Genomic DNA, 13492 nt, shown 5'->3' with positions numbered 1-13492 from the left:
ATTCGCAGGAGAGCTTCTGTAAAGTTTGGAAGGTAGAAGACGAGGTACTGGCAGAAGTAAAGCTGTGAGTACCGGGCGTGAGTCGGGCTTCGGTAGCTCAGTTGGTAGAGCACTTGCCGCGAAAGGCAAAGGTCCCGAGTTCGAGTCTCGGTCGGGCACACAGTTTTAATCTGCCAGGATGTTTATATCAGCGCACACTCCGCTGCAGAGTGAAAATCTCATTCTAGTAGTAGCACCGTCTATCTTAAGTTAAAGAGTCCCGAAAAATGTGACCAAATTGTAGAATTATATGGGAACAACTTAAAGTTCAAACATTCTGACCGCAATGTCCGTAATGTTAAAGTTACTCACGCCGGACTTGGAATCAGAAGTATTAGAGTTTTTGAACTACCATTTGAAATAACCTCAGAGCAGATTAATTCAGTGTTGAGCCTTATGGCACCATTCTAAATAACATTGCTGAGAAGTGGTCCAGTGCACATAAATTCCTGGTCGTAAATGGTGTGCGGCAGGTTAAAATGGACTTGATAAAGCATTTTCCCTCCTATGTTAACGTCTGTGAATATAGGGCTATTGTTATTTATGAGGGGCAGCCTAGAACGTGCGCTGGATGTGGCTCCACATGACAAGTACGCGAGCTGGCCGCTGTAGCCGAGCGGTTCTACGCGCTTCAGTCTGGAACCTCGCGACCGCTACGGTCGCAGGTTCGAATCCTGCCTCGGGCATGGATGTGTGTGATGTCCTTAGGTTAGTTACGTTTAAGTAGTTCTAAGTTCTAGGGGACTGATGACCTTCGATGTTAACTCCCATAGAGCTCAGAGCCATTTGAACCATCTGAACACGTGGGAGCTCAGTGTCTCCAGCGCCGAGTGACACAACTACCGACGGGGGAGGCACCTGTTCCACCCACCGTGTCACAGCTACCGATAACGTACGTCGCAGCAGTTCGTGGAACCCCAGCTACGACATCAGAGACAGTTATTGATAACACTAGGGCCACGTCGAAGAGTGCGCTCGAACGAGAACGACCACTGCAAATAAATTCTAGAAGATACAGTTACAACTCATCCCTTTGACACTGAACGAGGCAGCGAGGCAGACACTGACACGACCGTAGCTCCGAACAACGAGAAGCAGTCTTCACATGAAACTGAAACACAGATGACAAACGACGAGCCATCAGCAAGCTCACCCAACGAAAACGAAAACAAAAAACGCAGGATTGTCCGCGACGGAGCTGAAAAACTTGCGCCCACCTTGAGAGAAAAAGCGAAGCATGTACGACAGAAACTACATGGCACGCCATCGGACAGCCTGGAACAACATCAGAAAATGTCGAAGAAATCACGAACTGCAGTCAGTACTGTCAGATCGAGGAAGAGGAAAATCAGAGGAACTCACAAACACCATAATGATTCAGAAAGGCGCAGCAAACACGAACAACCAACCTACCAATGCACCGAATTTGAGAAAAGACCCACCAAAGCCAACCATCTAGGGGCATCGGAGGAGGACGCCGGTATTGACAACCAAGCGATGGCAGCAAGACTTGAAGACCAAAAAAAACATGGTTCAAATGGCTCTAAGCACTATGGGACTTAATATCTGACGTCATCAGTCCCCTAGCCTTGTTGTTGTCGTTGTTGTTGTTGTGGTTTTCAGTCCTGAAACTGGTTTGATGCAGCTCTCCATGCTGCTCTATCCTGTGCAAGCTTCTTCATCTCCCAGTACCTACTGCAACCTACATCCTTCTGAATCTGCTTAGTGTATTCATCTCTTGGCCTCCCTCTACGATTTTTACCCTCCACGCTGCCCTCCAATACTACATTGGTGATCGCTTGATGCCTCAGAACATGTCCTACCAACCGATCCCTTCTTCTAGTCAAGTTGTGCCACAAACTCCTCCCCAATCCTGTTCAACACCTCCTCATTAGTTGTGCGATCTACCCATCTTATCTTCAGCATTCTTCTGTAGCACCAAATTTCGAAAGCTTCTACTCTCTTCTTGTCCAAACTATAAAACGTCCACGTTTCACTTCCATACATGGCTACACTCCATACAAATACTTTCAGAAACGACTTCCTGACACTTAAATCTATACTCGATGTTAACAAATTCCTCTTCTTCAGAAACGCTTTCCTTGCCATTGCCAGTCTACATTTTATATCCTCTCTACTTCGACCATCATCAATTATTTTGCTCCCCAAATGGCAAAACTCCTTTACTACTTTAAGTGTCTGGTTTTCGAATCTAATTCCCTCAGCATCACCCGACTTAATTCGACTACATTCCATTATCCTCGTTTTGCTTTTGTTGGTGTTCATCTTATACCCTCCTTTCAAGACACTGTCCATTCCGTTCAACTGCTCTTCCAAGTCCTTTGCTGTCTCTGACAGAATTACAATGTCATCGGCGAACCTCAAAGTTTTTATTTGTTCTCCATGGATTTTAATACCTACTCCGAATTTTTCATTCGTTTCCTTTACTGATTGCTCAAAATACAGATTGAATGACATCGGGGATAGGCTAAAACCCTGTCTCACTCCGTTTCCAACCACTGCTTCCCTTTTATGTCCCTCGACTCTTAAAACTACTATCTGGTTTCTGTACAAATTGTAAATAGCCTTTCGCTCCCTGTATTTTACCCCTGCCACCTTTAGAATTTGAAAGAGAGTATGCCAGTCAACATTGTCAAAAACTTTCTCCAAGTCTACAAATGCTAGGAACGTGGGTTTGCCTTTCCTTAATCTTTCTTCTAAGGTGAGTAGTAAGGTCAGTATTGTCTCACGTGTTCCAATATTTCTACGGAATCGAAATTGATTTTCCCCGAGGACCGCTTCTACCAGTTTTTCCATTCGTCTGTAAAGAATTCGCGTTAGTATTTTGCAGCTGTGACTAATTAAACTGATAGTTCGGTAATTTTCACGTCTGTCAACACCTGCTTTCTTTGCGATTGGAATTATTATATTCTTGTTGACGTATGACGGTGTTTCGCCTGTCTCATACATCTTGCTCACCAGATGGTAGGATTTTGTCAGGACTGGCTCTTCCAAGGCTGTCAGTAGTTCTAATGGGATGTTGTCTACTCCCGGGGCCTTGTTTCGACTTAGGTCTTTCAGTGCTCTGTCAAACTCTTCACGCAGTATCGTATCTCCCATTTCATCTTCATCTACGTCCTCTTCCATTTCCATAATATTATCCTCAAGTACATTGCCCTTGTATAGACCCTCTATATACTCCTTTCACCTTTCTGCTTTCCCTTTTTTGCTTAGAACTGGGTTTCCATCTGAGCTCTTGATATTCATACAAGTGGCTCTCTTTTCTCCAAAGGTCTCTTTAATTTTCCTGTAGGCAGTATCTATCTTACCCCTAGTGAGATAAGCCTCTACATCCTTACATTTGTCCTCTAGCCACCCCTGCTTAGGCATTTTGCACTTCCTGTCGATATCATTTTTGAGACGTTTGTATTCCTTTTTGCCTGCTTCATTTATTGCATTTCTATATTTTCTCCTTTCATCAATTAAATTCAATATTTTTCTGTTACCCAAGGATTTCTAATAGCCCTCGTCTTTTTACCTACTTGATCCTCTGCTGCCTTCACTACTTCATCCCTCAAAGCTACCCATTCTTCTTCTACTGTATTTCTTTCCCTCGTTCCTGACAATTTTTCCCTTATACTATCCCTGTAACTCTGTACAACCTCTGGTTTAGTCAGTTTATCCAGGTCCCATCTCCTTAAATTCCCACCTTTTTGCAGTTTCTTCAGTTTTAATCTACAGTTCATAACCAATAGATTGTGGTCACAGTCCACATCTGCCCTGAAAATGTCTTACGATTTAAAACCTGGTTCTTGAATCTCTGTCTTACCATTATATAAACTATCTGAAACCTGTCAGTATCTCCAGGCTTCTTCCATGTACACAACCTTCTTTCATGATTCTTGAACCAAGTGTTAGCTATGATTAAGTTATGCTCTGTGCAAAATTCTACCACGCGGTTTCCTCTTTCATTTCTTCCCCCCAATCCATATTCACCTACTACGTTTCCTTCTCTTCCTTTTCCTACTATCGAATTCCAGTCACCCATGACTATTAAATTTTCGTCTCCCTTCACTATCTGAATAATTTATTTTATCTCATCATACATTTCTTTAATTTCTTCGTCATCTGCAGAGCTAGTTGGCATATAAACTTGTACTACTGTAGTAGGCGTGGGCTTCGTGTCTATCTTGGCCACAATAATGCGTTCACTATGCTGTTTGTAGTAGCTTACCCGCACTCCTATTTTTTTATTCATTATTAAACCTACTCCTGCATTACCCCTATTTGATTTTGAATTTATAACCCTGTATTCACCTGACCAAAAGTCTTGTTCTCCTGCCACCGAACTTCACTAACTCCCACTATATCTAACTTTAACCTATCCATTTCCCTTTTTAAATTTTCTAACCTACCTGCCCGATTAAGAGATCTGGCATGCCACGCTCCGATCCGTACAACGCCAGTTTTCTTTCTCCTGATAACGACGTCCTCTTGAGTAGTCCCCGCCCGGAGATCCAAATGGGGGACTATTTTACCTCCGGAATACTTTACCCAAGAGGACGCCATCATCATTTAATCATACAGTAAAGCTGCATGCCCTCGAGAAAAATTACGGCTGTAGTTTCCCTTTTCTTTCAGCCGTTCGCAGAACCATCGCAGCAAGGCCGTTTTGGTTAGTGTTACAAGGCCAGATCAGTCAATCATCCAGACTGTTGCCCCTACAACTACTGAAAAGGCTGCTGCCCCTCTTCAGGAACCACACGTTTGTGTGGCCTCTCAACAGATACCCCTCCGTTGTGGTTGCACCTACAGTACGGCCATCTGTATCGCTGAGGCACGCAAGCCTCCCCACCAACGGCAAGGTCCGTGGTTCATCGGTGGAGGCCCTTAGACTTAGAACTACTTAAACCTAACTAACCTAAGGACAACACACACATCCATGCACGAGGCAGGATTTGAACTTGCGACCATAGCAGCAGTGCGATTCTGGACTGAAACGCGTAGAACCGCTCGACCACAGCGGTCGGCACTTGCAGACAAGGCACGAAGAAACGAAGGAGAGGAACTCCGTCCAACACGAGACCCCCCATCGCAAGCAGCAGACGCTGAATCTACTGTCTCTGGAGAAACGAGTCGTAACAAACTGCAAAGCATGTAATCCGCGATTTTTGGCACAGAACATAGCGATAGCATTACTGACAACCCCGCTCCTAATAATAAGGACGTGTTTGCAACAGCACAGGACAACTCAACTTGGCATGAGGATACGGAGGATTGTAATCTGCCGGCAACACACGATGGCGGACGCGACCCGTTACAGCTCGGCGGGATTGATGCAGACATGGCAGACAACTTCTATTAACAAAAATGGTTCAAATGGCTCTCAGCACTATGGGACCTAACATCTGAGGTCATCATCCCCTAGAACTTAGAACTACGTAAACCTAACTAACCTAAGGACATCACACACATCCATGCCCGAGGCAGGATTCGAACCTGCGACCGTAACGGTTTCGCGGTTCCAGACTGAAGCGTCTAGAACCGCTCGCCCACACCGGCCGGCAACTTCTATTAATAGACAGCTGTGAATAGAAGCCTGATAGAAATGTGTAGTAGCACTGATTTACAGTCGTATAGTATAGCTATAGTTAACGTTAACAGAGTCACTAGTTTGACAAAAATTGAATGCCTGCGTGATTTTATATATGCTGTCGATATAGACATAGTCATGTTGCAGGAAGTGTGTACAGACAGAGTGGAGCATATTGCAGGATACAATGCTATCCTCAATAGAGGACCTGAAAGCGGCACTAACACGTTATTCAAGGACGGGATTATACCTAGAGGTGATAAAAAGTTAGTGAGTGGAAGAGGAATTTCTGTCGAAACAGACAGCTCAGCTTATTAATATTTACGCTCCGTCCGGTTCGCAAGCCAGGCTGCATAGCTCTACCTTCTTTCAGGAAAGTACAGTTCAGTTAATCAAACCAGCTGACGAGAACACCATTCTTGCTGGTAACTTTAACTGTGTTCTTTCCGCCGCCGACCAAACGCACATCCTAATATATGCCTGTAACTGGGAGATTGCACCTCATAGACACCTGGCACAGCCAGCCAAGAACGAACCCAGGGCTCATTTATGTTACTAACCATTCCATGAGTCGCAGAGACCACATCTACGCCTCTTGTCGCCTAAGAAATAGTGTTCTCAGCGTCGAAACTCATCCAGTCAGTTTGTCTGACCATTTGGCAGTTGTGGCTACGATTAGCATGACCAGGCAAAGGACAAATGGTTCAAATGGCTCTGAGCACTATGGGACTTAACATCTGTGGTCTTCAGTCCCCTAGAACTTAGAACTACTTAAACCTAAGTAACCTAAGGACATCACACACATCCATGCCCGAGGCAGGATTCGAACCTGCGACCATAGCGGTCACGCGGTTCCAGACTGAAGCGCCTAGAACCGCACGGCCACACCGGCCGGCAGGCAAAGGACATTTCGGGGTAGAAGTGTCTGGAAATCCAATATCTCACACCTGATGGACACTGGGCTTGTGCATGAGTTAAAGCGAGGTTGGGAAATGTGCTTAAGGAATACACGGCGCTACGGAACTAAAATGGAATGGTGGGTAACACATGCAAAACCTAAAATACGAACTTTACTCAAAGGCTACGCCTTTGAAAACAAGCATTGGGAAAGACACACAGTGGAATTCTACTTCCAGTACCTAAGGGAATTGTACGCATATACCGCCAATGTATCACGTCACACCATGAGAATAAAACGGAGCAAGGCCAACATAACCGCTATGAAACGACAGGAAATAGAGGGGGTTAAAATAAGATCGAGACACAACAGCGGCATTGAGAATGAAAAAACTGCGCTTTTCCACCTTCTGGCCGAATTCAAAAGAGTATGCCGGCTGCACATATGTTCTCTCCGAAATGATGATGGAATCCAACTTATCCACCAACAGGATATCAAAAAGTTTGCCCATGATTATTTCACGAGACTGTATGCTGAAGGCGACATTGTCGACAGCGACAACTGTGAGGCCTTTTTAAACTAGTTGACCCGACTGCGACGGATGCAGAAAACGCAGAACTGGAATCTACTATCACTACAGAAGAACCGCACACGGCGTTGAAAGGAAGCCCGAGGAACAAATCTCCTGGACCCGATGGGTTACCAGTAGAGTTTTACCTACAATACTGGAATTTAATCGGTAGTACGCTGACTGGAGTGCTGGACGAAATACCTACGTCTGCCACTATTCCCTCTTAGTTTTTAGAAGGGCTTATAGTGTTGGTTCCTAAAAGTGGATGTACTAATGATTTGAAAACCATGCGTCCTATATCGCTCCTAAACGCTGACTACAAGATAGTTGCTAGAGTATTGCTTCGTCGATTGAACACCATTGCAGGTCGCCTCATCGGTCAATATCAGTCGTGTGCCGTTCTAATGAGGACAATACAGCAAGCGCTGGAAGAATACTTGGACGCAGCGGCTGTCGCCTCGGCGTCCAACTGCAGAGTGGACATCATGGCGTCAGACATGGGCAAAGCATTTGATAGGGACCGTCACAACTACCTGCTACGTGTCGTGTTGAAAATTGTAGTTAACCCTTCTTTCGTCGATATCATCAGGGGATTATACACTCATGCAACTTCAAGAATTCTTGTCAATGGACAATGCGCAGCGAGAATTTCCATCCTAGCGTCGATACGACAAGGCTGCCCCCTCTCCGTGCTGCTGTGCTCGATATCAATCGAGCCTATTCTACGATCATTACTTGTCAAGCTCCCTGGAATTGAAAGTGGAGGCAACAAATATGTCTGCAGATGTTACGCTGATGACCTGGCCGTGTATCTGATTGATCCGAACGATGTTATGAGGATACAGGACGTGATTCAGACGTATATGTTCAAATGTGTGTGAAATCTTATGGGACTTAACTGCCAAGGTCATCAGTCCCTAAGCTTACACACAACTTAACCTAAATTATCCTAAGGACAAACACACACACCCATGCCCGGGGGAGGACTCGAACCTCAGCCGGGACCAGCCGCACAGTCCATGACTGCATTCAGACGTATAGTTCGTGTTCTGGAGCTAAAAGCAATGTAAGTAAATCTAGCATTTTACAGTTAGGCAGAGGGATATGATTCGTTGCAACAGGACCAGTTGAAGAAGCGGATACCATCAAACTTCTGGGAATACGGTTTAGCAAATGTCCTGTCAAGGCAGCGGCCTGGAATTGGAAAATGAAGCTCAACTGTCTCCGAGCGGTATTACGAGAGAATTCCACCCGTTCTCTAGATATGATACAAAAAATCATGCTGATAAATCTCGCTATACTTCCTAAGGTGTGCTGAAACGTCCCCTTAGAAAAATTATAAATGAGTGTGCTAGTAAACCTCTAACGTTATTTGATTTTCAAACAGCTGAGCAAAACTGAACGTACTCAGACATTTCTCTCTTTACTTATTCTGATCATCACTAAACTGACACACAATAATTTTTTTAGCGAAACGCAATCTGACTTTCAATAATCCCTACAAAACAATGGCCGTGACTAACAATAACCTATACCTTTCATGAATCACTTACCTCACAAAAATCTTCGTTACTGGAACTGCTGTAATACAGTGAGCGCCAATACTGCCAGCTAAATAAAAGATTCTAACTACTGATAGGCATAGTTAGCAAATGAAAGATTCTGATAGAGAACAAACAATGTATTTACCTTAATAGCGTTCAAATGGTTCAAATGGCTCTGAGCACTATGGGGCTTATCATCTCAGGTCATTAGTCCCCTAGAACTTAGAACTACTTAAACCTAACTAACCTAAGGACAAGGATTCGAACCTGCGACCGTAGTGGTCGCGCGGTTCCAGACTGAAGCGCCTAGAGCCGCTCGGCCACCAGCGGCCGGCTAATAGCGTTCAAAAGTCGTAATATGCGTTACATCACTATACGCGTCTTTTCCAGAGCGTTCGAATGATAGTAAAAAAAGTATAGCGTCCCATTTATAAAACATGTACTTGCCTCATTATCTCGGTCAATATAAACGTTGTGATTATTGTGCATGTACCAACGTATGTGCCCCATAGTCAGTTATGATTCGCCGAAAACCGGATGCCGATACGTGCAATCGCCTCCGGAATAAAGGGGGTGTTACGTCTTACGTGACTCACCCTGTATGTAATTGTGTGACATCCAATTAAACAAATTTCCTTTTTCTGACGGACACACGTCCAGATCGTCCGCTCAAAACTCTGGCATCTCTCTCTCCACATCCACCACTGCTGGCGGAGTTCAGCAAACTCAAGTGACAGACTCTGCAAGAGAGGCGCTCTGCATCGCGGTGTAGCTTGCGTTTCTGGATGAGGTATCGAATATATTACTTCCCCCAACTTATTCCTCCAGAGGAGATCACGAATGTACGAGGGCTATCCGCAAAGTACATTACGTTTTGGAATTAAAAATAAATAAAGTACTGGAAAATTTTTTTATTATATGCAGATGAAAGCCACACTTCAATACTACTTTTCTACATAGTTGCCATTTAAATTAAGGCACTTATCGTAGCGATGGACGAGCTTGGAAATTCCTTCGTCGTAAAATTCGGCCGCCTGCGCATTCAACCACGTGGTTACCTCTTGTTGAAGCTGTGCGTCGTCATCAAAACGCTGCATAGCCAATCACTTCTTCATTGCTGGTAATAAATGGAAGTCGCTCGGTGCCAGGTCGGGACTGTACGGCGGGTGAGGAAACAACTCCCACTTAAAAGATTCGAGAACTTCACGAGTGGCATTTGCCGTGTGGGCCCGGGCGTTGTCGTGAATCAGCAAGATCTTTGAGCCCAACTTTCCCCTGCGCTTGTTTTGTATTGCTCTTCTGAGGTTGTGCAGAGTTTGACAATACCTTTGAGAGTTTATTGTAGTGCCTCTTTCCAGGAAATCCACAAAAACCGTATTTCCACCGGGTTACTGATTAACCACGTGGTTGAAGGCGCAGGAGGCCGAATTTTACGACGAAGGAATTTCCAAGCTCGTCCATCGCTACGATAAGTGCCTTAATTTAAATGCCAACTATGTAGAAAAGTAGTATTTAAGTGTAGCTTTCATCTGTATATAATAAAAAAAATTTCCAATACTTTATTTATTTTTAATTCCAAAACGTAATGTACTTTGTGGATAGCCCTCGTAAAATTAGAGAGATTCGAGCCCGCACGGAGGCCTTCCGGCAGTCGTTCTTCCTGCGAACCATACGCGACTTGAACAGGAAAGGGAGGCAATGACAGTGGCACGTAAAGTGCCCTCCGCCACACACCGTTGGGTGGCTTGCGGAGTATAAATGTAGATGTAGATGGAGTCGAGTTTGGCAAAACATTCATGTTACAACCTTACCGTCACATGTAAGAGCTACGTGGTATTGCGCTTGATACAACACCACAAGCACAAATGAGCGTCTCTTTAAGATCGGCTTGCCAAATACCGACCAATGCTTGGAGTGTCAGAATACTGATACTGAACTTCACCGTTTTACTTGTGGCGCCAACGTGGTATGGCTACGGACACGACAGAAACTGGCCATCATGAACCGCACTACTGATGACAATATAGCTCTGGAAGAACTGCTCGTGCTCGCTCCCACAAGATGGTCTTATCTAAATCGGAAACGGCTTTCAACCTATTGGCTCATGGGTAAGTTCGTAGAGTTCTGCTTGGCAAGGAATAGCAAATCTCTAGTCGAATTTCAATACGACCTGTTGCAAGAGCACGCGACAATTTCCCAGCAAAGAAAATGGAAGACCCAGATGGGTGGCTATTTTGCCGGCAGTTTTGAATACAGCGTGACAAAGCAAAGAGCGCCGTCTACGTATGTAGTCGTGTCTTACTGCCTTCTCGCACAGCAGAAGGAATTTGATTTAACGAAATCATTCTTATTCCCAATGGAAGATGTGTATCCTCAAGGTTCTTTATATTCACATAACGGCTATGTTTAAATTTTCAGAAAGTTTGTTTGTTTATTTATGAGAGCTCGGCGCACGGTTAGTGCCTTTAGAATAATGTTTTGTGTTTTGGAGAAATATGGAGGCACATTTAGCTCTTAGGCTACAGGCATGCTCGAAACAACCATTTCTCTTTGAGTTATATCCTTAAAAAAAGAAAGACAGGAGACTACTTTCGTCTTTATCTGGAGCAACGACGATGCAACTTTAAATGTGCACTGTCGATAGAGTGGCGCGCTCCAAGTTACGAGAAGCCGAAATAATAAACTAAATCTGGAAAACAACGCACGGGACAATCAGGACATGACTGTGTACTCAGTGGAATCCATTCCTTCGAGAAGAGAAACGTGAAGTCGTCCCTGGGCTGCAATTGTTTCCATGCAGCGAAGGTTATTTTATTTATTTATTTACACGAATTGGCCAACTAAAGGCTGCGCTACAAATTCCATTTCATGGTCACTTTTTTCTTTCTCTTCTCTCGGGCTACTCTTCTGCCTGCTGCCATTTTTGCCAGATCTTCAGCTGTTAGTTTCCTGTTGGTCGTCCGTTTTGGAGCCTCCTGAAAAACCTCGATTTCAGTAATTGCCTTTCTGTACTTGTCCCTATTCACTGCGTCTATTTCTGTTAAGTCCAAGTTCACCGAGGTATTTCTTTATTCCTTACAACCAAGAGTTGGGTGTTTTCCTCTGTTGAGTTATATTGAAGATTTTCTTCGTTAATCTGCCATCATCCATTCTCACCAGATAACCAAAGAACATCAGCCTTCTCTTTCTCATTTCCGTTGTGACTGGCTTAATAAATTGGTACATCTTCTCACTGCTCATCTTTACCCATTTTCACTAATTCTTTTGTTTCCACCAAAATCGTCCTCAGAATTACTCTTTCCTTCTTATAGAGCTCATCTATTAGTTCTTTGTTCTTGAAGGAGAGTGTTTCTGCTGCATACTGAACTTCTGTTCTCGTCACGGTATTGTAGTGTAATAACTTTGCATTTCGAGATAGACATTTTTTGTTGTACAGCTTCTGTGTTTTAATGTGTGCCCTCCTAAGTTTAGCTGCTCGAAGTCTGACAGCTTCTTTTTCTATGCCAGTATCCGTTATTGTTTCTCCCAAATATTTCAAGTGTTTGACCCTTTAGGTACACCCAATAATTGTGTGCAATTCTTTGATTTCCTCATGTTTGTTAGACATGAATTAAGTTTTTTTCTTGTGATACCTGTAGATTATCTTATATTTTAAAAAAAGTCGGTAGAGCACTTGCCCGTGAAGGGCAATCAGGAAAAAAAAAAAAAAAAAAACGCTTAGCGTTCGCACTTTGCAATTGGGTCGTGCAGAATGCGACTGGTCTAATCCCCCGCCATAATCATTTTTCAATCTACATATTTCTTTCAACGCCGGTTACATTGTTTAATTTATATGACATTGAGAGGTAATATAATAAAAAAACACTTGTATTTTCGTGACTTTGTAGTGAATTTCATATGCTATTTCACTATTTATTATTTGTAATTAAATTTCCGAGGACGAGAGACAGGCTTGGAAAGCCCAAGTCAAATATCGATAACTAATGATGCGAATGACGTTATCACAATTTGTAATACAGTAAGTCACTATATGCGAGACCACAAGTACAATTACTCTTCGCATGTGCTGCTGAAAACACACGTTGTAGGATGGTATTTGTCACACAGTTTTGGAAAGTATAAACTGAAACTTCATGCAAATACACGTGGTTTTTTTACTATATTATCTCTGAAATATCATATAAATTAGATAATATGACTCGTGATGGAAAAATGAAACAAGTTAATAAACACATTTGAGTGATAGTAGAACATTCATCTCATCATGTTCGTCTTACGACGCTCGAACGCTAATCACTTGACTACCAGGAACTCTTAACGTCCAGCACCTATGCACAGATACATAAGGCACATAACTGATGCTTAAAACTTCTATTGCTATTTTCTCGGAACTGCCAGAGTAGTGTACCGTACTACTTGCACATTATGTTGTTTTAATGACCTACTAAAAGTGAGCGAAGTTTGAAGTAAATCTGTGACTCCAGCGTCGTGGCCTCCCCTTGTAAGACATAGAGAGGAAAAACACTCAATTTTCTATCTGTAGAAATAAAAACACAATTAACGAGGTAATCCTATTACGAAAACTTTCATTTGGTCTCCAAAATACAGCATGGGTCCTTGCAATCGGTAACTGCGCGAGGCAGGGTAGTACTGTGCAACACGTTCCGACAGGCAAGCCGCGCGTTTTTGTCCTCGTACGCTCCTCCGACAGTTTCGGCAATAACAGCTCTGACACAACCGTATCCCGTCACAATCGTACCCAGCGTACCCTACTGTTAAAATTCCGAAGGCGTACCTCCTTAGAAGAGTCAGCCGATATACGAGCGAGGGCGTGCTGAAAAGTAATG

This window comes from Schistocerca piceifrons, chromosome X, assembly GCF_021461385.2.
Source record: "Schistocerca piceifrons isolate TAMUIC-IGC-003096 chromosome X, iqSchPice1.1, whole genome shotgun sequence".
In the NCBI taxonomy this organism is placed as follows: domain Eukaryota; kingdom Metazoa; phylum Arthropoda; class Insecta; order Orthoptera; family Acrididae; genus Schistocerca; species Schistocerca piceifrons.
Note: the sequence above shows the minus strand (reverse complement) of the source record.